This window comes from Canis lupus, chromosome 4 (genome assembly GCF_048164855.1).
Source record: "Canis lupus baileyi chromosome 4, mCanLup2.hap1, whole genome shotgun sequence".
Classification (NCBI taxonomy): Eukaryota; Metazoa; Chordata; class Mammalia; order Carnivora; family Canidae; genus Canis; species Canis lupus.
This window is the reverse complement of record NC_132841.1, coordinates 70123576-70146591: the sequence shown is the minus strand read 5'-3', so window position 1 is coordinate 70146591 and position 23016 is coordinate 70123576. Positions and strand designations below refer to the sequence as shown.

The 23016-nt window shown below is 36.4% G+C and overlaps 2 long non-coding RNA genes across 3 annotated transcripts in view; one reads left to right on the top strand and one right to left on the bottom strand.

The window, feature by feature from the left end:
* LOC140631625 (uncharacterized) overlaps positions 1–23016 on the top strand; it is a 64555-nt gene that overhangs the window by 36771 nt on the left and 4768 nt on the right. The gene's annotated exons all lie outside the window — the stretch shown is intronic.
* On the bottom strand, positions 939–21205 carry LOC140631624 (uncharacterized). The gene is made up of 3 exons (XR_012029150.1): positions 20150–21205; positions 10561–10617; positions 939–1082 (listed from the first exon to the last, which is right to left on the bottom strand). It is a non-coding gene; the product is annotated as an uncharacterized lncRNA (long non-coding RNA).

Below are 23016 nucleotides of genomic sequence, written 5' to 3'. Positions count from 1 at the left end.
TTTTACATTAAAATATAAGAGTTTTAGTAGTTTCAGCAAAGAGTAAACGACACACAAATTTGGAAATATTTACTATCTGATACTTTATAGAAAAAAGCCAACTCTAAAAAAATTTACTCTAGTTCTCCTTTTATGGTCATCATTAGGCCAACTTCTGTTATTCCAAAACAATGGTTCAATAGAAACCCTTCAGAATTATATGAAATTAAGCAATAGAATCGGACTTATAAGTTGATCATGAGTTATATTGCTTTTTACTACCAGCAGTGAGTTATATGATATATGACCTCAGCTGAACTTTGCAAAATTCTTGGAACCCAGATCCTGGGAGCCAAATGTTTGTAAAAATACAAAATTCAGAGAAAATACGTTGCTCATTATGACGCTAAATAATTCAGAGAAATACCTTTGCAACTTCTTTCATAAACTCAGCTAGATATAATGATTATAGCCTACGGCAGCAATCTATTTTAAAAACAGCAGCCCATAAAGTACATTTGCCTTGAATTCTGATTGATTTTCTAGGTAAATGTTTATATAACAAATGACCTGATTACTTGCAAATATCAACTTCATCTAGGACTCAAGTAGAAAAAATAATAATTGTGCTACAATTGCAGAATATAAATTTCATAGGTTTGTACCTGATTTGGGCTTAATTTTAAGATCAAAAATCATCTTCCTGTCTTTCCAACCTATGCTTTTCTTTTTTGAATGGGCATTCTAATCTTAATATTCCTGTTCTTTATGTGTCTATTTATACGACCTCATGTCTGAACTTAGTATGTAGATTATAAGATAAAATAACAGCATAATCTTATTATCAAATTATATCAAATATAAATTATTATAGCTTATGTAGAGCATGTAAATGATATCTGATACTTTTACCAGCTCCTTGAGATAGAGCAGATAGCTTCAATTTGCATGTAGAAAAACTGAAGCAGAGAAAAGGTAAATGAGTTGTTTACAGTTAGATAATAATAAGTGGAATCAGTACAAAAAGCAGGTCCTTTTATTCTAAATCCAGGGCTCATGTCTTGGAAATGATAGTCTTCTCAGAGAATCAGATTACTTTTAATCTGTGAAATGATATGACATACAATCATTATGTTCATTACTATTATTGTCGTTTATAATGCAGCAATTGGTTTTCACACCGTGGACAGAGGCTACAATTTGAGGACTGAAAGGATTGCAATAACTATGTTACAAATATTTGTATAAACTTGTAAATGATGTAATTAGGCACCATATTTGATTATCATGGAACTTGTTTAGGGTTTCTTTGAAAGAATCAATTGGTTGGATGGGAACACTACAGGAATTTCATTTGCATACTATTTCATCATCTCTGTAAGGAAGGTATACTGGATAAATTTACAAGATAGAACCAGTTGAAGCAAGATTTTTAGGGAGTAAAGGTGAGATGCAGAGACCAATGATATTTAGACTCTAAGCTCATTTCATAAATAGGCCGGTATATCCTTCTTTGTAGCCTTATATTGTATCTTTAAAATTTTTATGATGATCCTTAATCAGTAAAAAATACTTGAAAATGTACCTATTGAGCATGTTCTTATAATCAACATAAATATTTAATTAATTTGTAATTTGCATATTTTTATCCCAATACACTGTAAAATTTAAATAAAAATGAAATGGAAACTAAAAACAATATGAGGAAATGATTTAAAATTAATTTCTAATTTTAGCTATTTGCGGTCACACCTTCTCCTTTACCAAATTAAAAATACAAACAGAAACAAAACTGAATCCGCACAAGCTGGTGTACTGAATTTTTTTTTTTTTTTTTTTTTGGTGGCGGGAGAGGCTAGGAATGTGATTAAATGTATGCCCATATTTTTTCCCTTGATTTCTATGTAATTCCTTGTGACATTTACTACCACTGGCTATTATGGTGGCAGACCATCCCCGCAAATGTATGCAAACCGAAATAAAACAAATGCATTATTTGCTGATTACTAACTCAAGATGCTATTTTTAAATCTCAGTCACTAATTAAATACAAGGTTTGTTTGGTAATTTCATTAGTAAATTTATATAGTCCTCAAGGTCAACTGGTTAGTCATACAAAACAACTGGGTTTTGTACAATTTTAATAAATGAATTCAAAATCCACTGAAACACTTCATTTGAAAATATCTTAAATAAGTCAGAAAATTTTATATCCAGGTGATTTTTCCCCCAGTTTTTATGCATTGTGTACGTAATTGCTTTCTGCATCAAAATCATATAATAATGAAAACTTTTCCAAACATCTGTTTTCAAAATATTCTTTCCACAGCAGAGATTTCTTTAGAAAAGTGTTACTTCTTCAGTCATTTAAAAATTTTCTTCTTTATAATAAAGAAATCAAAGAATATCTTTTAATTCTTTTTCCTGGATACAACCTCAATGACATCAGCTCATGAGATCATTACTCTTTACCCTCTCCCTCCCATTGTGGCTAACAAAGACAGGAGAAGTCAGCTCTGCCACTTGGGGATTGATCATTTGGGCTTATATGTGCAAGATTATGTTCAATTCCCAGTTTCTGAGAAGGATATTTTATATACTTTTCCCATTTTTAAAATAAGGATTACGTGAATTAAAACCACACAGTATAATCCACTTAACTGACTTCCCTAATTGCTCTTGGACTTCCATTTTTCCATCAAGATAATTCTCCCCCTTATGTTACAGAAGTCTGAGCAAAGCTGACAGCAAGATGCTTTACATTAATATTAGCTGAGCTTGATTTTCTTCTTTTCTTTTTTTTTTCACATAACAATTAAATATACATTGTTGTTCCCAAACTTCCTTCTGTGGTTTCCATCTAGTGGATGACCATGTGTATCAGTACATGCACCCAGTCCGCTGTGGAGTAAATGTGGATGAGGTGAGACATTGCAATTGACTATCAAGCATTTCAAATGTGGAAGTCTCCCAAATTGGATTATTCAAGGGTTGGAACGCCACTCCAATTAAGGGATGAGTCTTGGGCTTATGAAACACCAGGTCCCAGGGCAACATGTTATGCCTCCCACACTGCTATCCTTTTGAGTCACCACAGGAGCTTTGGCAGCATTGGAGTTTGTCATACCTCAGAGCCCAGAGTGTTTTAATGACCTCTTTTACCCTAAGATCATCTCTGTGAGACAGCTAGAGAAAATGAACCCTGACTTTTCAAAAGTACTTACAGCAAGATAGTGTCCAAAAGGCGCTAAGCAATAGGACTGCGGACTTTCCTTAATGCTCTGACCATTAGACCAGGCTAATTAACACAGAAAGTCATCACAGCTTCCTGTCAATGTGAACTTTGGTTGAACCTGTTTCAAAGTAAACACACCGGGGGCTGACATGGACACATAAAATTTCTATAATTTAGACATTAAAACAAGCCAGATGTCCTCTTATTAAATACGTATTTCACATTCTGAGTGCAATTAGCATTAAAAGAGGTGAGCAGGGGTGGGGAGCATTCAAAACAGCAGCAGTGACAGTGTAGTTGGTGGTACAGCATTTAGTTCTTGGACTTGACTACAGCCTGTCTTTGATTCTGGAAATTGAAATTATTTTTTTAAGATTTATTTATTTATTTATTTATTTATTTATTTATTTATTTGAGAGAGAGAGAGAGAGAGAGAGAGAGCCTGTGAGCACACACAGAGGGAAAGGGAGAGGGAGAAGCAGACTCCCCACTGAGTGGGATGGAGGCCTCAGTGATCCTGGGATCATGACCTGAGTGGAAGGCAGATGTTTAATTGACTGAGCCACCCAGGTGCCCCAACAAAAATTATTTTATACCAAATTATTAAATATATATGTCTCAGAGGCTTTGGGGGCGGCATAGTCATAAGATGGAAGGAGCCTGTGTTTCTGAGTCATCCAGTAGGAGATGACCCAGTAAACAACCCATTGGACTATAATGTATCCCATATGGATGTCTAGTGGATTGTGTTAAGCCACTGAGAGCTGTCTGATTAAGCAGCAAGACATTATGCTAGCTGGTCTGATATACCTTGTCCTGCTCCCCTTCTCCATGAACTGATACCATGTCAGTATCATGTACAAGAGAAGAAATGGTCAATTCTACTTAAAGAGATGGAAAATACCCTATCCCTGAGTGGTAACTTGAAAAGTCATAAAGAGGAAAGCACCCCTATGTGCATTAGGACAATTCCTCTAAAAATAGATTTGGCTTTCTTCTTCTTTTTTTTAGCTATAAAACAGCTTTGAATTTATAAAATTGATTTTTTTAATGTAGAGTAATATGAAGGACAATAAAACCCTTCTCTTCCCTTTCCAAAAATGCCCTCTTGTCTTTGGTTTGATAAAATATGCAAAAGCTCCTTTGGCTTGAGAAATTATCTTCAGAAGTGTGGTACTAAAGCATCTATTTTAACTACAATGGAACAAATATATATGGACTTTCCTTTTTCTCTAAAATGCTGAGTGTATTCATTTATATTAAGAGCATGCCACTTTGGGAAGTCATAGTAGGATACCTAATGTATATAAATCCCCCAGTGGGATTTCTCTTTATTAACATCCACACAAAAAGCCTACACTTTGTGAGATGTGTCCACCTCTCCCAAATCTCTGGAATTCTGTATATTTCAAATGGCACTGAAATGTCATAGCACTTGGGCCAGTTGTTTGTTGCTCCATTTCCTTGATTGTGTTCCTCACACCATTCTCTTTCCTCCTCCCTTCATTAATTTCTCAAAATGATAATGTAAAAGGGTTTTTAAATTTCAATTCAATTAGCCAACATATAAGTACATCATTAGTTTCAGAAGTTTTTAATAATTCATCAGTTGCTTATAACACCCAGTGCTCATCAGATCTTGTACCCTCCTTAATTCCCATCACCCAGTTACCACATTCCCCCCAACTCTTCCCCTCCAGCAACCCTCAGTTTATTTCCCAGAGTTCAGAGTCTCTCATGCTTTGTCCCCTCTCTGATTTCTTCCCATTCAATGTCCTGCCTTTCCCTTATGGTCTCTGCACCATTTCTTATATTCCACATATGAGTGAAATCATATGATAATTGTCTTTCTCTAATTGACTTATTTCACTTAGCATAATACCCTCCAGTTCTATCTACTTTGATGTAAATAGTAGGTATTCATCAGAAAAGATGAATGTGAAGGTTTTGAGTGTATCAGACTGTGAAAGCAAGGATATCTTGCTTTGTGGCTGTGTGGATGGAAACCTCACTTGAGATAAATGGAGAGGACAGTCACTTTGCATTCTTATGGAAGTCCAGATGACACAACAAAACTAAAGCCACAACAGCAGCAACAAAGCAGATGTCTGTCCGAACTCTGGTCTTCCAAAGAAATGAAAACTCTAGCATGTCTTTGAAGTTGCTGATTCTCTAACATGAACAGCCTCGTTGCTGTATTTTATGGCATCATCTATGACAGGAAGACATTCTTGAGCATGACGTTCTTGTGAGAAAATTGTTTTTTCCATTATGAGTAGATGAAGTCTAAACGTGGTAATATGGTTAAACTTTTGAAGTTCTATCAAGAAGTACTTGTTTATTATTTATTCGGTGAGCCAGTCTTCCAAAGTCCAAAGCCCTTGTCAACCTTATGGTCAAATAACTGTCTTTTCCAAATGCCTTATCTCTTCATATTAAAGAACAGAGAAAACTTTTCACAAATTTAAGTTAAGAGAATGTAGGAACATATTTTTTTTTTTACTCTGTGACCAGGAATATATGTTTTCTAAAATGTGATGGCTGAGCCTACAAACATAACTTAAAAGATATTTGTGAAACCATTTTTTGTGAATAAATTTATGCTAGTTGAAGTCAGAAAGTAATTTTCTTTCTTAAAAGTTAGAGCTGAATCCAGCACACTGTCACCTGCTGTAATAGCAGAAACTTTAAAACAAGATAATTACTATGCATAATAAAATAAAATAAAATAAAATAACCTCTCAGAAATTCTTATATTATATCCCTCAGTGTAATTTGGCTTAAAGCCTTTGCGATATGGGCAACTTTTCTCATGATCTTAAATGTGTTTGCTGGAAAATAGGCCATATTACACTCTACTAATGAAGACACAGGAAGCTGAGCTGTGATCTCAAGCTCATGAACGTGAAGACAGTTCCTGGCAGCTAATTTTTTGTGGTAGCCCTGGTTGGGCTCCCCAGTTACATGTGAACAGAAACAGAATTTTCCAAATGGAGTAATAGGCCATATTACACTCTACTAATGAAGACACAGGAAGCTGAGCTGTGATCTCAAGCTCATGAACATGAAGACAGTTCCTGGCAGCTAATTTTTTGTGGTAGCCCTGGTTGGGCTCCCCAGTTATATGTGAACAGAAACAGAATTTTCCAAATGAAGACAAGTGCACACTACTTGGATTGTTGGGTCCTATTATCTATTACGCATTTGTTTTTCATTATTTTACAGTCTCCATTTCAGACAGTCTGCCTTAACTCAATTTTCATTTGCAAGGATTACTACTACATTAAAAGCAGTAACTCTATTAAGTCAAATGTGCAATAACAAAGTTATCTGCTTTCACAGGGAAGGGGCTGTAGGAAATGATCCTATACCTCTAAAGAACAAACCATTTGATCTTTATTTTATCCAAGAATGAAAAAAAAAATAGTGAGAACCAAAGGGGTATTACTAGCAAGCAAACCTACTTCCCACTTGAACAACCTAGATCCTAACGGACACAGAATTCTGGCTCCATTGGGTCTTTTCCTGAATCCTTCCAGTACAGGGAAGGGATTCAGGATTTGGCTAGAGAACTCTCAGTGGGGCCAGTGTTTGATCAAGTTCTAATAAGATTATTTTTATGCTTCCTCTCTATTTTTCAGTTCCAAATAGCTCCCAGTATTATAAATTAGAAGTGGGAAAATGGGCATTGGATTGTTTTTCTTCCCTATTGCAAACTCAACTCATTGAAAGGAGTCCTGGAAAGTCACAGTAGAAATGTATCTTTTCATTTGTCTCTGATGAAATGGAAATGAATTCTGAGATTTTGGAAAACTTGGTTTCTTCTAGAAAAGGAGCGGGGATTGCCACAAGAAAATGAGGCGTTGCTATGTAGTAACGGGGACAAAAAACTGGTACAGGGTTCCTTCTGGGATGAATTACTCAGTTGACCATTGTCTTCTTCACCCTTCATGCTCCTTCTACCCATCCAAAGAAATACACAATCAACTTTATGTCTTCTTTTTCTGGCTTAGTTCCAGTGATGCCAAAAAAGTTGCTCAATTTGGTAAACTCAGGGAAACATATTACCAAAACAATTTTGATATATAATTAGATATTCTGTTTATGGAGTAGTTTATGTTTCAGTTTTCAAGTCGGTTCAAAAGTGTGTTTCTTCACATGGATAGAGTATTACTGAGAAGTAAATTAATTTGATTCCAAGTGCTAGCTTTGTGACCTGAAAGCAACATGGAGGTCAGTAGGAGAAACAAATCTCTGATCCTATCACCTTCTCTTTTTCACAGTCAGCTCACCGTTTTGTTTTTTCCTCACCTCCATCCAAAGGTACAAAATACTTCCCTAATGCTTCCAGTGAACCCAAACATGCCTGCCTATAAGAGTGCTGAGGCCCTGTGTTAGTCTAATGCCCCTTATTCTTTGACAGTCTACATTTAATGTACATACCTAGAAAGAAATTGATGTACTTCAGGAATGTTTAAAGTTAAGAGACATATTAATCGTATAACCAAATGATGCTCTAATGGTGAAATGTGGGCACCTAGAAATCTAAGAAGAACCAATTTATAGAGGAATTGTCTCATTGAACCTTAAAATACCAAACATAGGTGGTTTTCTATACCTTCTACAAGGTCATCACAGGACAATACCCAAATGGATCCTTTACAGAGTTTATTTATCTCCTCTCATCCAGATCTGAGTGCTTAGTCATAAGTTATGTGTGTAAACTTGCAAGGCTTATTAAAGCCCTGCAGAAATCAGTGTAATTGGTGAATTAAAGACCCACTGCCTTCCAAATTGCATTTGGCAACAAAAGTCAATGATCTTGGTTTTTGGCCCCAAGAACAACAAGAACTACAAAAACTATTCTGAGCTTGGGTAGGTCATGTATTAGCCCTGCTGTCTGCACATTTATATTTCACATTTACAAGGGTTTTGTTTTCCTAGCATTCTCCTTTGACTTTCATAACCATTTTTTTGAGTTTTATTGAAAAATAATTAACATGCATCACTGTAGAAGTTTAAAACCTAATGGCATGATGATTTGATTTACATAAATTGTGAAATGATTATCGCAATAGGTTCAGCTAGCATCCCTCCGCTCATACAGCTATGATATAATGAAAAGAAAAATGTAGAAATAAGAATTTTCTCTCTGTGATGAGAACTCATAGGGTCTATTCTCTTAGCCTTCCTGTGTATCCTACAGCTATATTAACTCTAGTCATCATGCTGTACTTTACATCCCTGGTACTTGTCTTACAACTGAAGTCTAATTTTCATTACTCTAAGAAAAAATGTTCTTATGATATAACCTATATACTCCTGTTAGCAAGCTAAAGGCAAGCCAGTTCAGATCTCTCATAGGTATAAAGGAACAGAAAAAAACTCCCAGGCAGTCATAACTTGAAGTGAATCAGGGCTGTGCTTTTAAAGTTTGCAACAAGCAATCCAGTCCAATTTTACAATTGAATGTCACTTAGGATTGAAGTCATTTTAATTTTCATGATCCTGAGTAATGCATTTTCCCACCAATGTGCTATTACAGGAAAAAAAAAACAGTTACAGTTTAGCAATAGCTCTCTATTATTAGCACTCTGATGAGAGGTCATGTTGATATAAAATTGGCATTTTCAGGGACTCCTGATAAATGTAAGTTCTCAGACTCGCTGGAAATCTATAACAAGAGAGGAATATTTCTAATTTTCCATCTATCACAAGGGGAGAAGAATTGTAAGAATGAATAGTGGTACTAATAGTGGGCTTACTCAGTTTTATTTCTGTGTGTGTACATAGAAAGTTTATATTATTACATTAATGGAGATTAAGTTCAATTGCAAGTTATAGAAAACCCAAATAGCTTAAATAGAATGGAAATGTATTTTTTCATTCAAGTAAAATTCAGAGGCAGGTTCTAAGGTGTTCCGGTATCAAGGACTCAAGATTCTTATGGCAAATTGGGTCTGGCTGCCATTCCCAATGTCACCTTGAGGGCCAAGCTGTGTGTCTTAGCAGAAGATCCAACCATTACACCTGCATTACATCACTTGGAAAAGAAGACAAGAAAGACTGTACTTTACTTATAGGGTAACTTTCTACCACTTCTGCTTTTACATCAGTGGTCACAATATAGCCAAATGGACGTACCTAGTTGCAAGAGAAGATAGGAATGGAGTCATTGTGAGTATCTCTTCAGCGAAAACTTGGGGTTTAGTAGCAGGAGAGAATGGATATAGGAAGACAATTGGAAGTCTCAATTACATATTTAATGTGTGACTTTGGGCAAGTTACTTTTCCCAGTCTCAGTTTTCTCAGTTATATAAAGAGGCTGATAGTTCCTACCTTTTGGAGTCATAGGCAGGATTGTACGAGATAATATATGTAAACAGTTTTGCAAAGTATATGATATCTGACAAATTCACAACAAGTTTTGTTACTGCAAGATACAGCATTTTGGGGTCTTCTTAGCAATGGCTCTTTACATCTCAGAGAGTCAGTAAGGATAGTTAACTAAGAACTTCTCTGCCACATAAATAAAATAGGCTCCAGACTAGCCTAGCTTCCCACACCATACTTCTGACTACACCCCTAGATTTCCTGTGATCCCTTCATATCAATATGACCTCAGCAATAGGAAGAATATTTTTCACATTCTAAAACACGGCTATTTTTTCAAAGACACAGGAAGCAGTCTTAAGGAGGATGAGAAACATCGAAGCATTAATAGTAGATCATTGATAATAATGTTAGTCCCTTGCAAGTATTAATGTTAGATGTTACCATTATTATTGTTGTTATTATTATTATCATCATAAATTTAGTGGAGAGATTCTATGTCAGAATGTGCTTGGAAACATCTCATCTGAGAACGTTGAAATCAGAGATCAAGGCTCTAAAACAATAGATGAATCTGTCAGGGTTAAGTCAGGAAACCAGAGCCACTCTGAGCACTTGGGAAATAAGAGATTTATTATAGACATAGATCTTACAGAAATGTGGGAGGAGTTGGCTAAGTGAAGGTCTGGAACAGAGAGTGAGAATGAGGCACAGAGTTGCTAAGGTCATCTGTCAAAAACACTGGCAAGAATGCAAAAGCCAGAGCTTGAGAGTGAATATAGAAGCTAAGCATACCCTGACTATGCAATAGGTGCAGAGGGGGATGCCACGGAGATGTCTACAAGAAGCACTCAGCCTCTGTGTGGCCATTGCCAAGTGTCTGTCTGTGGGCCTGGAACAGTGGTGTGCAGCCCAGCCCTGGGTTGGGAAGGCAACTGCTCAGAGAACAGGGAGGAGGAGGGACGACCCGGGATCTGGCAGGCATCTGGGCACTCAAACAGCACAATACTTACCCCAGCGTCCTTCAGTGAATCGCAGCCACTAATTAGCTTTCCTCTTCCAAGTCACATCTAGAACCACACAGGGAAGGAGACTCAGGAAAATATAAACGCTGTCTTACCCAAGCAGATGTATCTAAATCCAGCACAGGGATTAAATAAATAAAAACTTTGTTTTAAACTAGAAGGACACATTATGTGGCAAAATTTGTTCTCCTTCAGGTCAAGATTTATTTAGGAATTTTGACTTTTTAGATACTTTAGTATTTGTTAAAGATATTAGGAGAATTGTTCTCAACTTGGAAATAAATAAGCAAGATGACTGTGTAACATTTTAACATTATGCCAAAGTATTATCCAAAGAACCTTGACTCCCTAGGAAAATGGAACTTTCATTGTGGTGATCAAAATTGGTTAGTACCCAGGTATTTTATAGCTCTGAAATATAGAATTTAAGTTGTAGGAAACTGATAAGAGACAAGGACTTGGTTTTCTTCTGTCAGAGTTGATGATTTGCATAGTCACTGTTTTATTGTTCAATAGAACATAATCTAACCTGCATTGAATTCAGCGATCTGATCTCAGCACCATTCCTTGCTGCCCATAAAAAATTTCTATTTTTCATTCTACTGATTCCCTCATCAATGAGTTAAAAATTTTGTGTATGTTCACTATCTATGTGTATGACAGTTATGTTTTTAAGATTTTGAAAATTATGCTTCGACAATCACCACAAGACTATTATTATCTTTATGAACAAGAGGAGTTTCCAAAGGCTAATAACACATCAGGTAGGTAGGACTGAATGTGAATATGGGGAATCTGAGAATGTCAGCACTGAGAACCTCAGTAGAACAGAGTAATGGAGAAAGGACACAATGGCAAAGACATTTAGCAGGAATCTGGGAAACAAGAGTGTTTGGAGGAAGTCTAAGCCTTACAGAGTGAAAGGGCAACAGAGAGTCACATAATTCAAAGTCAGTCTTGTTCCTATGTGGTGCTATAATTTTGGAAAGGTGGGACTCATAGGATATAATTAGAAAAGTCTTTTCTCCACTTCTCATATAATCTTGCCTATCCCTGACCCTTGGATGAAGTGGGGGACAAATATCATCTCATCAGTCAGTCCTCAGTTCAGCAATTAACCTATCCAGGTGAGCCTAGCACTTGTTTGGGTTGGACACCCCAGCTGGAAGAGGGGCCGTAGACTACTTCAACTCTGTTGTTCTGCCTTTATTCCCAAACTAGAATTACATTCCTCTTCCTCCTCTAAATTTCCCCACTGGATCCTTCAGAATTGAAGAACGAAAGGCAGGGAAAGTAATGCTGGTTTCCTACTGCTGCTGTAACAAAATACTACAAAGTTAGTTAAGACAACAAGTATTTCACACATTTGTTTTCTTAAAGTTCTAGAGGACAGAGTCTAAAATCAAGGTGTCATCAGGGCTCTGTTCCTTCTGGAGGCTTCAGGGGAAGGTGTTTCCTTGTCATTTCCAGCTTCGGTGGTCACCTCCATTCACTGGCTCACAGCTCCTCCTCCATCTTCAAAATGTGGCATCCCAACCTCTGCTTCCCTTGTTCCCATCTCCTTCTTCTGCCTTTGAGTCTCTTGCCTCCCTCGTATAAGGACCCTTGTGATTGTACTGGGTCCACTTGGATAATCTAGCATAATCTTTCTATGTCGAGATCCTTAACGTAATCCCATCAGCAAAGTCCTTTTTGCCACATAAGGTAACATTTCACAGGTTTGGGGGATCAGGATAGGAACATCTCTGGGGGAAAGGGGATATGATTCTGTCTGCCACAGAGGGGAAAATCTTATTTATATTTTGTAAGTTATCTAGCGCTGGTGTTCTCTGCATTTGGTATGTGTTTAAAACTGATTTTCTCTTTTGGAAAGTTTCCATGAATTCTTTGAAGACCATTAACCTTCAGTCTCATTCCTGGGAATCTGTTACTTGTAGGTTCATCCTTGTCCGGAGCAACTGCATCTCTGCATTTAGTAGGATCCTTAGTTTTTTTGTTTACGTGTTTGTTTCCTACCGAGATTCCATTCCTCCAGGAAGCCCTTTTGCGCAGACTTGAAATCAGCTCGAGCTGGCTGTCTTACCTGAACAGCTTATATCTGCATCATGGGATACATCCTTTGCCCTTAGAGCATGTTTTAGAAGTCGTAGAATAGGGTTTTGAAACAATGGGGTGACATAATAGGGAACAAAATGGTTTTGAGGGATTAGAATATAACTAAAGCCTTGTTGTATCATATGATAACAGTGTAATCTTGGGCAAGTTATTTCACCTTCATAAGGCTATTTATTAGCATTTTAAAATGATAAAATGATAACATTTATGAAAGCACCTGGCACATTTTTGGCTTGCAATTGTCCAAATATATATATATATATTTGCTATTATAATACAATTATATGGACCATTCTTTGCTATAGCTGGCTTAATTTAGAGCTCCTTCATTTCCTTCTTGACTGAGCATTTCCCTAATTAAAGGTAAGAATCTTCATCTGTCAGGTCTTTGGTGTGTTTCAAGTTATACATTCTTTTGGTTACCAGACTTTTTAGTGATGATTATCAAATATTTGGGAAGGATTCTGATAAAAGAGATAACATTTTCACTTCAAATAGTTATCTCAAACTTCAATAACAAACATTAAAATATTGAGCAATGACATACTATGTGAATAGCAATGACAGGATCAGCTGTAGAAATTAATTCTAATAAGATTTGAATTATAATTAGTTCCAAGAAGATAATCCAGGTATCAGAGAAGCACACATATTCTCAACAAGGACTAATGTGCAAGTCTGTGGAATGGAATGAGAACAAGGCAACCCAAGAAAGGTCACAATATATCTGAAGAAGAGCGTAACTACTAAAAAATTAAGGGACATTTAGTTTATATACTATTGTATAACTAAATAAAGCCTGATAAAATAAATTAGTAGAAATAGCTTCGCAATCTAATCTTCTGCATTTCCTGTTGGAAGTCTAAACTTCTATGTTCTGTACAGAACACTCTTACAAGATTAAGGCTTTCTGTTCTTAATTCACTGTTGTATTTCTTATATATTATATTTTTTTTTTGTATTTTTTAAAGATTTTATATATTTATTTGATAGAGAGTGCAGCAGGAGGAGAGGGGCAGAGAGAGACAGAGAAGTGGACTCCCCACTGAGCAAAAGCGTGAGCCCAGGGCTAGATCCCAGGACCCCAGGATCATGACCTGAGTCAATATCAGAAGCTTAACTGACTGAGCCACCCAGGTGTCCCTTCTTGTATATTTTATACTATACATGAAAATATCTTTGTAATAAAAAAAACACATTTCATTGGAGGATTTTAACAATGTATTCACTTTTTCTTCACAATGGACCCAAGCAAGGGTCACTACCAAAATCACATTTAATTCTTATTCCCTTATTATGGAATCTATCACCAGGTACATGACAAAAAAATATTTCCTATATTGCACGTTGCAATAGAACAATGAGCTTAGGAATCGTAATTCTCATTTGGCCCCCCTACTTATTTTCTCAGTATCTTCTGTTTCATAGTAGCCTCTATTAATTCAAAGTGAAAAACACTTAAAATTTTATTATTTCTGTCCAAGTTTTCATTAAATACATACTCAAGGGGAAACAACAGGCAAAGTTTGTTACCCTGACTTACTCAGGTAATGAACAGGAAAACGTTTTTAAATTTTCATCATTATGTGCTTGTTATTATTATTCAAATATCATGGTAATTATGGAACATATACAAGAGAAAGGACTAACATAATCCAAAATCTTTTAGCTTAATTTTTCAGCATGAGATTTTTAGCCACAAATTTACTAAATCCCAATTTATTCCTCACCTTAAAAGATCTGCCTTATATCACTGGAGCCCAAATCTTCAAACCCTATAAATATTCTCCCTTAAACTTTTCCATTCTAAGACACAGTTCAGACTCTATCCAGTTATTATTTTCTCTAGTTGTTATATCTGTAATTGAGTCTGATTAACTCAAGCCTATTTGATTATCAGTTTTTTTCTGGTGATAGTTTGGGGAGTTGAGAGTAGAAATAGGAAGTCATAATGTCATTAACAGTGGTTAGCTGTTGGCCAAAGTTCAAATGTTTAAAAAGTCTAGATTCTCTTTTTCCAGAAGAATCTATGAGCTATATACTACTACTACTTCTTACAATAGGTAAACATCTACTGAATTCCATGTATGTGGCTTTACATGTATTACCTTTTAAAATCTTTACAAAACCATCATCAGATTTGCAGTATGGTCATCTTTATTTTTCGGAAAGGAAACTGAGGCAGAAAGAAGTTAATTTTCCCAAAGTTATCCAGATAATAAACATTAGAACCACTTACAGAGTTCTGTCCAAGCATAAAGGCCCCAGATTACTAAATACAGCTTTGTGAGAAAAATGGGACTAAGGGGATCCAGCCAGACCCAGATTTCCCCGGCTCCCACATTATTCATTGCAGCCTTAGACAGTGGTCCACTTAAGACTGTTGGTACTGAACAGACAAGAAGACAAACATATATATACTGGCTTTGTCCTCACCCACCATAGCCATTCCCTTTCTGTTCTTACTGGCTACAGACTTGACCCTTGAAAACTGGTGGGACTTAACTTCAGGGAATATCTCCCCAGAAAACTTAAAATTTTATCATTTCTGTTCAGGTTTTCACAATATAGATGCTCAAAAGGAAACAATATACAAGTCGTGTTTCCCTGAATTATTTAGATAACAGATAGGAAAGCTAGATGTTTTGAAATTAAATTTATCAACACTGGTGTCTGTATGGTAAAGAGTTGTTAATCTGCCCATTGTTTCCTAAAAAGATTACATTTGCAGCAGGGGCTCCCACTCAATCTATTCAGCAAGTGATTTTATTGGCAACAAAGTCTCCAAGGGACAAAACAGTTGATATACAGTCTTTCACAAAATTTTTGTTGCTATCAGTTTTCTATTTATAAACTCCCTGCTTATATAAATATTTTCTTGAGATTTTTGCCCAAAGATTTATTACTACAATTATTCATGTCTACTGAGGTCAGACAGAAAGAGAGAGAGATTAAAATGCTCACATTTTAGCCTTTAGTGGTTCCTCAAAAATTGAAAATAAAATTGCCTTATGATCCAACAATTTCACTTCTGGGTGTATACCCAAAAGAATTGAAGTCAAGATCTAGAAGAGATACTTATATACCTATATTCACAGACACATTATTTGTAATAGCTAAAAAGTGTAAGTAGCCAAACTACCCGTTGGTGGATGAATGGACAAACAAAATGCGGTATATATATTTATAAAGGAATATCACTGAGCCTAAAAAAAGAAAGAAAATTCTGGCACACATTGCAATATTGATTAACTTTGAGGACATTATGATAAGTGAAATAATCTTGCCACAAAAAGATACAGTAATTCTCCTTATAATACTTATAATACTTATATACTTATAATACTTATATATAATACTTATATAATATAATAATTATAATACTTATAATACTCTAGATACCTAGAGTAATCAAAATCACAGAGACAGAAGTAGGCTGGTAGTTGCCAGGAGCTGACAAGGAGTGAGGAATGAGGAGTTATTTAGTGGATATGAAATTTTAATTTTTTAAGATAAAAAATGCTCTGGAGATCGGTTGCACCACATGTAAATGTATTTAACACTACTGAACTATACACCTAACAGATTGGGGGTGCCTGGGTGGCACAGTCTGTTGAGCATCAGACTTGGTTTCAGCTCAGGTTGTGATCTCAGGGTTATAAGATCGAGCCCCCACCTCGAGCTCCATGCTGAGCACAGTCTGCTTGGGTTTCTTTCTCCCTCTGCCTCTTCCCCTCCTATCTCCCTCTCTCTCTAAAATAAATAAATCTTTTAAATATATGGTTTAGGTTGTAAATTTCAGGTAATTAAAAATTTTTAAAAACCATTATCACTTTAAAAATTATAAAAAATAAAATAAAATTTAAAAAATCACAACCATAACATCAGGCTCATGGTGTTACAAAATTTAGCTATTATAATTTGAATGAAATATTATTTTAAATAATTAATAAAGCAAGGTTGAAGAAAGGCAGAAGTTCTTGTTATTTTTCCAAGTGAATAAACTGGGGAAGGAAGTGGGATAGCTGAATTCACACAGAGTCAATTCTAAATACCAGATGGATGAAGTATGACATAGTGAAAAAAGGCTGGAGCTGCCATTTAAGAAGACATTTAGTCTTGATACTATCAGTAATTGACTGGGTGATCTGAAGCACTCCCCTTTGCCTCTCTGAAACTGAGTTTCTTTCATTTAAAATTTTGTTGTTGGGATGCCTTGGTGGCTCAGTGGTTGAGTGTCTGCCGAAGCTCAGGGTGTGATCCTGAGGTTCCAGATCAAGTCCCATATCGGGCTCCTTGTGGGGAGTCTGCTTTTTCCTCTGCCTGTGTCTCTGACTCTCTATCTCTCTCTCTCTCTGTGTCTCTCATGAACAAATAAATAAAATCTTTAAAAAATAAAATAAAATTTGGTTGTTAAAATGGCTCATATCTAGATTTCCTTGCCCACAAATATACACACTCAAAAACTGTGATTTAACTCCATTGCGTCCCCATTCCACACATACATGTGTTCTTTGTCAACAAATATATAGTCAAGAAACCAGCAAATTACTACTGCTACGGGCATACTGTTGACTATGTGCATCCTAGGTACATGGAATTTTATTTATTTATCTATCTATCTATCTATCTATCTATCTATCTATTTATTTTAAGATTTTGTTTATTTATTTGAGAGAGAGAGAGACAGAGACAGAGCATGAGCAGAAGGGAGGAAGCAGAGAGAGAGGGAGAAGCAGACCCCCCTGTTGAGCAGGGAGCCCGATGTGGACCTCAATCCCAGGACTCTGGGATCATGACCTGAGCCAAAGGCAGATGCTCAACTGACTGAGCCACCCAGGTGCCTTGGGAGTTTATTTCATATAGACTAGATGACTTTACAGTATTTCCTTATATAACAGTCCCAGATACATGAGAAGTGGTATGAGTATAATGGGGTACACATATAAAATGCGGGATTAGATCAGTTCTACTGAGCTTGAATGTTGGATTGGGATAGCTGTCTAGATGATTTAGTAGGAAACATATGGAATAATCCTGCAAGGAATAAGCAACCCAAAGAAACTTTTAGAAAACACTTTTGAAAAAAAGTTGCAATATTAAAATAATAGTACATGGGTACAGTTTTTTATATATTAGTCTGTTAATCATTTTCATCCCTTGAGACCACAGTACTTATAGCAGTACTTGCAGTAATATCAGCCAAACCTGTCATCTAAATGTCCATGAAAATCTAAGCATATTAAATGAGTTTCAAAAGTCTCACTGGCTATGTGCCTACATGCTGAAAGAAGATGTGATTCGCATTTGTAAAACTTGAAGAAAAAGGGGGATGATGGCATGACTGGCAGTAAATGGTAAAATATGCATACACCTTCATCTGATAATTTTGTATGAAAAACATACATAGAAACAATGTTCCTAATGCATAAGCTAAATGTTAAAGGATGTTTATTGCAGCACTGGTTATAGTGGTAAAAAGTTGTAAATTGGCAGATTCTTTATCAGTTAAGGAATGGAGATAAACCCACACAATATAATGGCACGTAGTCCTTTAATAATGATGCATTAAAAATACATGTGCTATAATGTAATGTTAAATAAAAGCAAAGACTTTTTCCTATTTTATTATTAAAATAAATAACAAATACAACAAATATGAAACCAAATATTCACCATCTTCTATAAATAACTATGGTAAACCTCTAAGTTCAGACATCTAAGATGTACTCTTAAAATGTAAAGGAAAGCTTTTGTAATATGGAAAAAAAATCCTTCTATATTTCAAAAAAAAAACTTCAGGACCATACTGGCATTATAGACTCAAAAATATGTTTTTAAATTTGAAGTTACCATTTACTTCTTCGTTCTGCATGATATTCACAGTCTGTGGGAAGCTGCACACTGTGATCTGAGAATTAATTTAATATACCTGTTTAATATTTTTCAAAGAGATTATTTTTGTTGTACAAGACAAATCATTATGAAGCCAAGTTTTGCACTCCCCAATAAAAGAATAAAATTGTAAGAAAATAGGCTTTTCATTATAGTTATTGTGCTAACAATCTTGTTTATGCTGAACAAACAATTCTCAATGTAAATCTTAAAATGACAGTTAAGTGGGTGGTAATGACTGGTTGTCCTCACAGAGGCTTTCTTCACCTTAATGAGGAAGAGTTGCCTGCAGGGTTGGCTGCCTGCCCTCCAGTTTATGGGTAGAAGGAAGAACAGTGAATTAGGGAGGATAGGGCTTCCTGAATCTGTCTATATACCTCAGGCCTAAATTTCTATACACCAGTGACAAACACTCAAGCAGACTCTTTGCCTTATGGGCTATGAGGATGAGTTGAGGAAGGGGGTCAGGGGATGAAATGAGTGGAAAGGGAGAGTGGGCTCTCATAAACAGGAAAAGAAGTCATCACCAGTTGGGGAATCAGCTCAAGTTTGGGATTTAATCACACTCCTCTCCCCATATGAGATATTTGCCCATAAAATTTCAACTGATGTACATTAAAATATCACTGCTATGATTGGTAGAGTGGTTTTAGAGAATATGACTTGAATTAAAAGCCAGATAGACTTCCTAAATTTTTTTCATATTCCCTCAAATTGGAATAATTGCCCAAAAAGACCTATATCTCACAGCCCTTACAACAGGGGCAGATCACTTATAAAATAGGCTGAAAGAAGTGTGCTTGCTGTTGGCCAATTGTTCCAAAATAGAAAAGGGGTTACACTACACATGCAACTTGCCCAACCTCATAAGTCAAAGAAGGAGGTGAAAAAAGTGGCAGTAAGTGTAGATTTAATGGATATTTCCAAAAGGAAATATGAGGATTGGGGACAGAATTCCTTCAATAGGAGGAGTGATGTACCTCAGTGACATCATGGATAATTTTCTCACACTTTGCTCTCTGAAAGCAAATTAGTAAGTAGAAACAAGTAAGGGTGACTAATTATAAAAGGGAAAATTATTGATGACATTACTGAATATTATATATTATTCCAGCATCCCAGTTCAGTTTATTTTATTTTATTTTTTATTTCAATTTTATTTGGAGGCAGACTTCATTTGCAAGCATCCAGGACTTCACAGATCAGTCCTTAAATAATTTTCCAAGTACAGTTTAATGTGCTATCATACCAGGTATAAAAATATACAGATGAGTAAAACATGCTCCCACCCTGAAGGACTTTGTAACTTGTTTTCCTTTTCTTGGTATTGTTACATGAACTTTACAAATCATTTAAAGGACAATTTAACAAACCCTATCACGGTATAGCTATTCCTAAATTTTGGGTTTCCTGGGGATCCTACTCTGAAGCAGAGTATAGAAGCCCAGTATAGAAGCACAAAGAAAAGTCAAGTTGGAGTAACTAACAGCCTGCTAACTGCATCCTCCAGGGTGCTCTGAAGTCAAAGTGGCCCATGGTGTGCTTGACAGGAATGGATTACCCTCACCTTTGTCAGTCATTGGACATGGACCCCCTCGGAAAGGACATGTCCATAAGTAAGCTGACTCTCTTCAGATGAAGCAGTGCCTGAAGTAGCTGATACCTGAAGACTGTCTGCTGACAACCTTCTTGAAACTGAGCAGCACATCCTTTCTTGAAGGCCATGTGAATGTTGTTATATATCCATGTCCATCCCAATGTTATATATCCATGTCCATCCCAATGTTGTATATCCATGTCAGCACTGCCTGGATTCATTTCTTATGTGTAGGAAGAAGTCCACTAGGCATCTGGTTGGATCTCTCTTCCTGAGACAAATGTAAGAGAAGATGACTGGCCAAACTATAGTTCCACTGTAGCTAACTTGGGCGTCACAAATTGCCGTAGTCTACCTCCTCCACCATCCTTCCTAGATTTCTCCTCACTTCAGTCAATACCTTTACTGGCCTTACTGGTTTCTCAGGTGTAGGTATCAAGATCACATCCCTGAGGGGGGTCTGAGACTGTGATCATCGCAGCTTCTCAGACTGTGATAGCTGCACTTGTCCATTTAACATCACAATAGGGCAGGGGAATAGCAAGGTGTTCCTTAGTCTGAGATCGAATATATTCCTCTCTGCTTCTATTGTGTCATAGTAGCCCTACTTTCTCCCAGGAGTCAGGGTTCAGTGCTGGTCAGTGCTAGGCTGACTTCTTACTGCTGGTTCCTGTCCAAGTGCTCAGAGAGCAGCCATAATTTATAAATGAACGGGGCTCTTTCTTAATTCTCTGAAAGAAGTATCCTCTCTTTAGAGACCATGAATTCTTAATGCTGTTGAACCTAGGGCTGTGGGTATGAGAAAAACAAATTCGTCAAGTGGATTATTGGAAATGAGGATAGGTAGCCCTGGTCCTGCTTGTACCATTTGGTTCTTGGACTCATATTCTTCCTCTTGGGGTCACAGAACTATATAAAGTTATTTGATTCAAAGTACATACTATACTTTAGAGTATGTAGACACCATTCTCAGAAAGAATATCAGAGCTGATGCTTCAGCTATACCTTCAGAAGGCTGTTCCGGCATCCATGAAGCCAGAAGCTTCTGAGTGGTTGCTATGTGACATGATTAGTAGATTCCATGGGGTAGGCCCACTCCCACTCCCAGATTTTTCATGGTAAAGTGTGCTACCTGGTCTGTTGTGATGGTACATGAGTTCCTTTCTTTTCTTTTTTGAAAGATTTTATTTATTTATTTATTCATGAGAAACAGAGAGAGGGAGAGAAAGAGAGGCAGAGACATAGACAGAGGGAGAAGCAGGCTCCCTGTAAGGAGCCTAATGTGGGACTTAATCCCAGACCCAACTGCTGAGCCACCCAGGCATCCTGGTACATGAGTTTCTATATCAATAGATAAAACATTTTTTAAGCCCTTGGATAGTGATGCTGTTTGCAACTCTGTAGGCAGGAAAGAAATACGCATCTATTTCCATCAAAGCAGATAGCTAGCCTGTGCACTAGTGATTAATGATGCATCATGTGGCCAGTTGGTCTCTTTAAGAAATGATGCCATATTGTGTGTGTTTTCCTTCCAATTTATTTTATTGTGATAAGAAACTTAAAATATATCCTCTTAACAAATGTTAAGTGTACAGTACCTTATGGTTGACTATAGGTAGAATGTTGTATAGCAAATTTCTCGAACTTACGCAGCTTACTTAACTGAAACTTCATGCCTGTTGATAAACAATTCCCCATTTCCCTCACTCCCAACACCTGGTAACCACCATACCAGTCTTTGGTTTAATGAATTGGACTACTTTAGATATCTCCTATATTTTGAATAATGCAATACTTGTCTTTCTGTGTCTGGCTTATTTCACTTAGTATAATGTCTTCAGGCTTCAACCCTGTTGTCCCATACTGCAGACTTTCCTTTTTTAAGGCTGAAGAATATCCTATTGGGTGCTGTGTGTATGTGCGTGTGTCATATTTTCTTTATCCATTCATCTGTTGATGAACATTTAGGTTGTTTCCACATCTTGGCTATTGTGATATGGGAGTGATAATATCTCTTTCAGATCCTGATCTCAATATCTCAATTCTTTTGGATATATATCCAAAGTGGATAGTGAGATAACTGGATCATATGGTAGTTCTATCTTTAAAACCACCATACTGTTTTCCACAGTGGTTACAGGAATGGCACCATATTGGGATTCAGTGTTATTCTCTTTTGAGAACACTATTGGTTCTCTATTCTTTTTGGCAGTTTGAACATTCAGTGGGGGCAGTAGTTATATCAGCTTTGGTCTATTTTTGCCACTATGGCCACTTTCTTCATGTGTCTATTATACCAGTATTGTGGTGGCCAATGACAATGACTAACATTAGTGTGCCAAATCATCTTCTGTACTTGGTGGTTTGGTATCTTTATAGTAATAGTTGATTTCTTGTGCATGTTAACATATGACACAAACATATTCATATTTAGCCTCCTCTGATAGGCTAGACCTAGCCACATACCTCAATCCTAGTTATCTTTTTCCTGGATCTTCCAATCTTCCAAAACTTTGACTAGCTGACTAAATCACATGATAATGCCCATGAGTCTTTTTCTTGGAAATGATAATTTTTAATTTGGTACCTAGGTCAGGAGTAGGTGGGATAGTTTTCTAGGCTTTCTCTTGGCTTTTCCTGCCATGTTACATCTTGCCTCACAGAACTAGGCCAGAAAGTGGGAGTTCTTTCAACTCTCAAGTATGTCTGTGGCAATTATCACCCAGTACTTAAAAGGGAATCCACATGGCACATTTCTATGTCCATCACACATAAGTAGTATAATGTTCTGGATTTAATGGATATTGTGTTGAGGAATTATATTTTAATTTGTAATT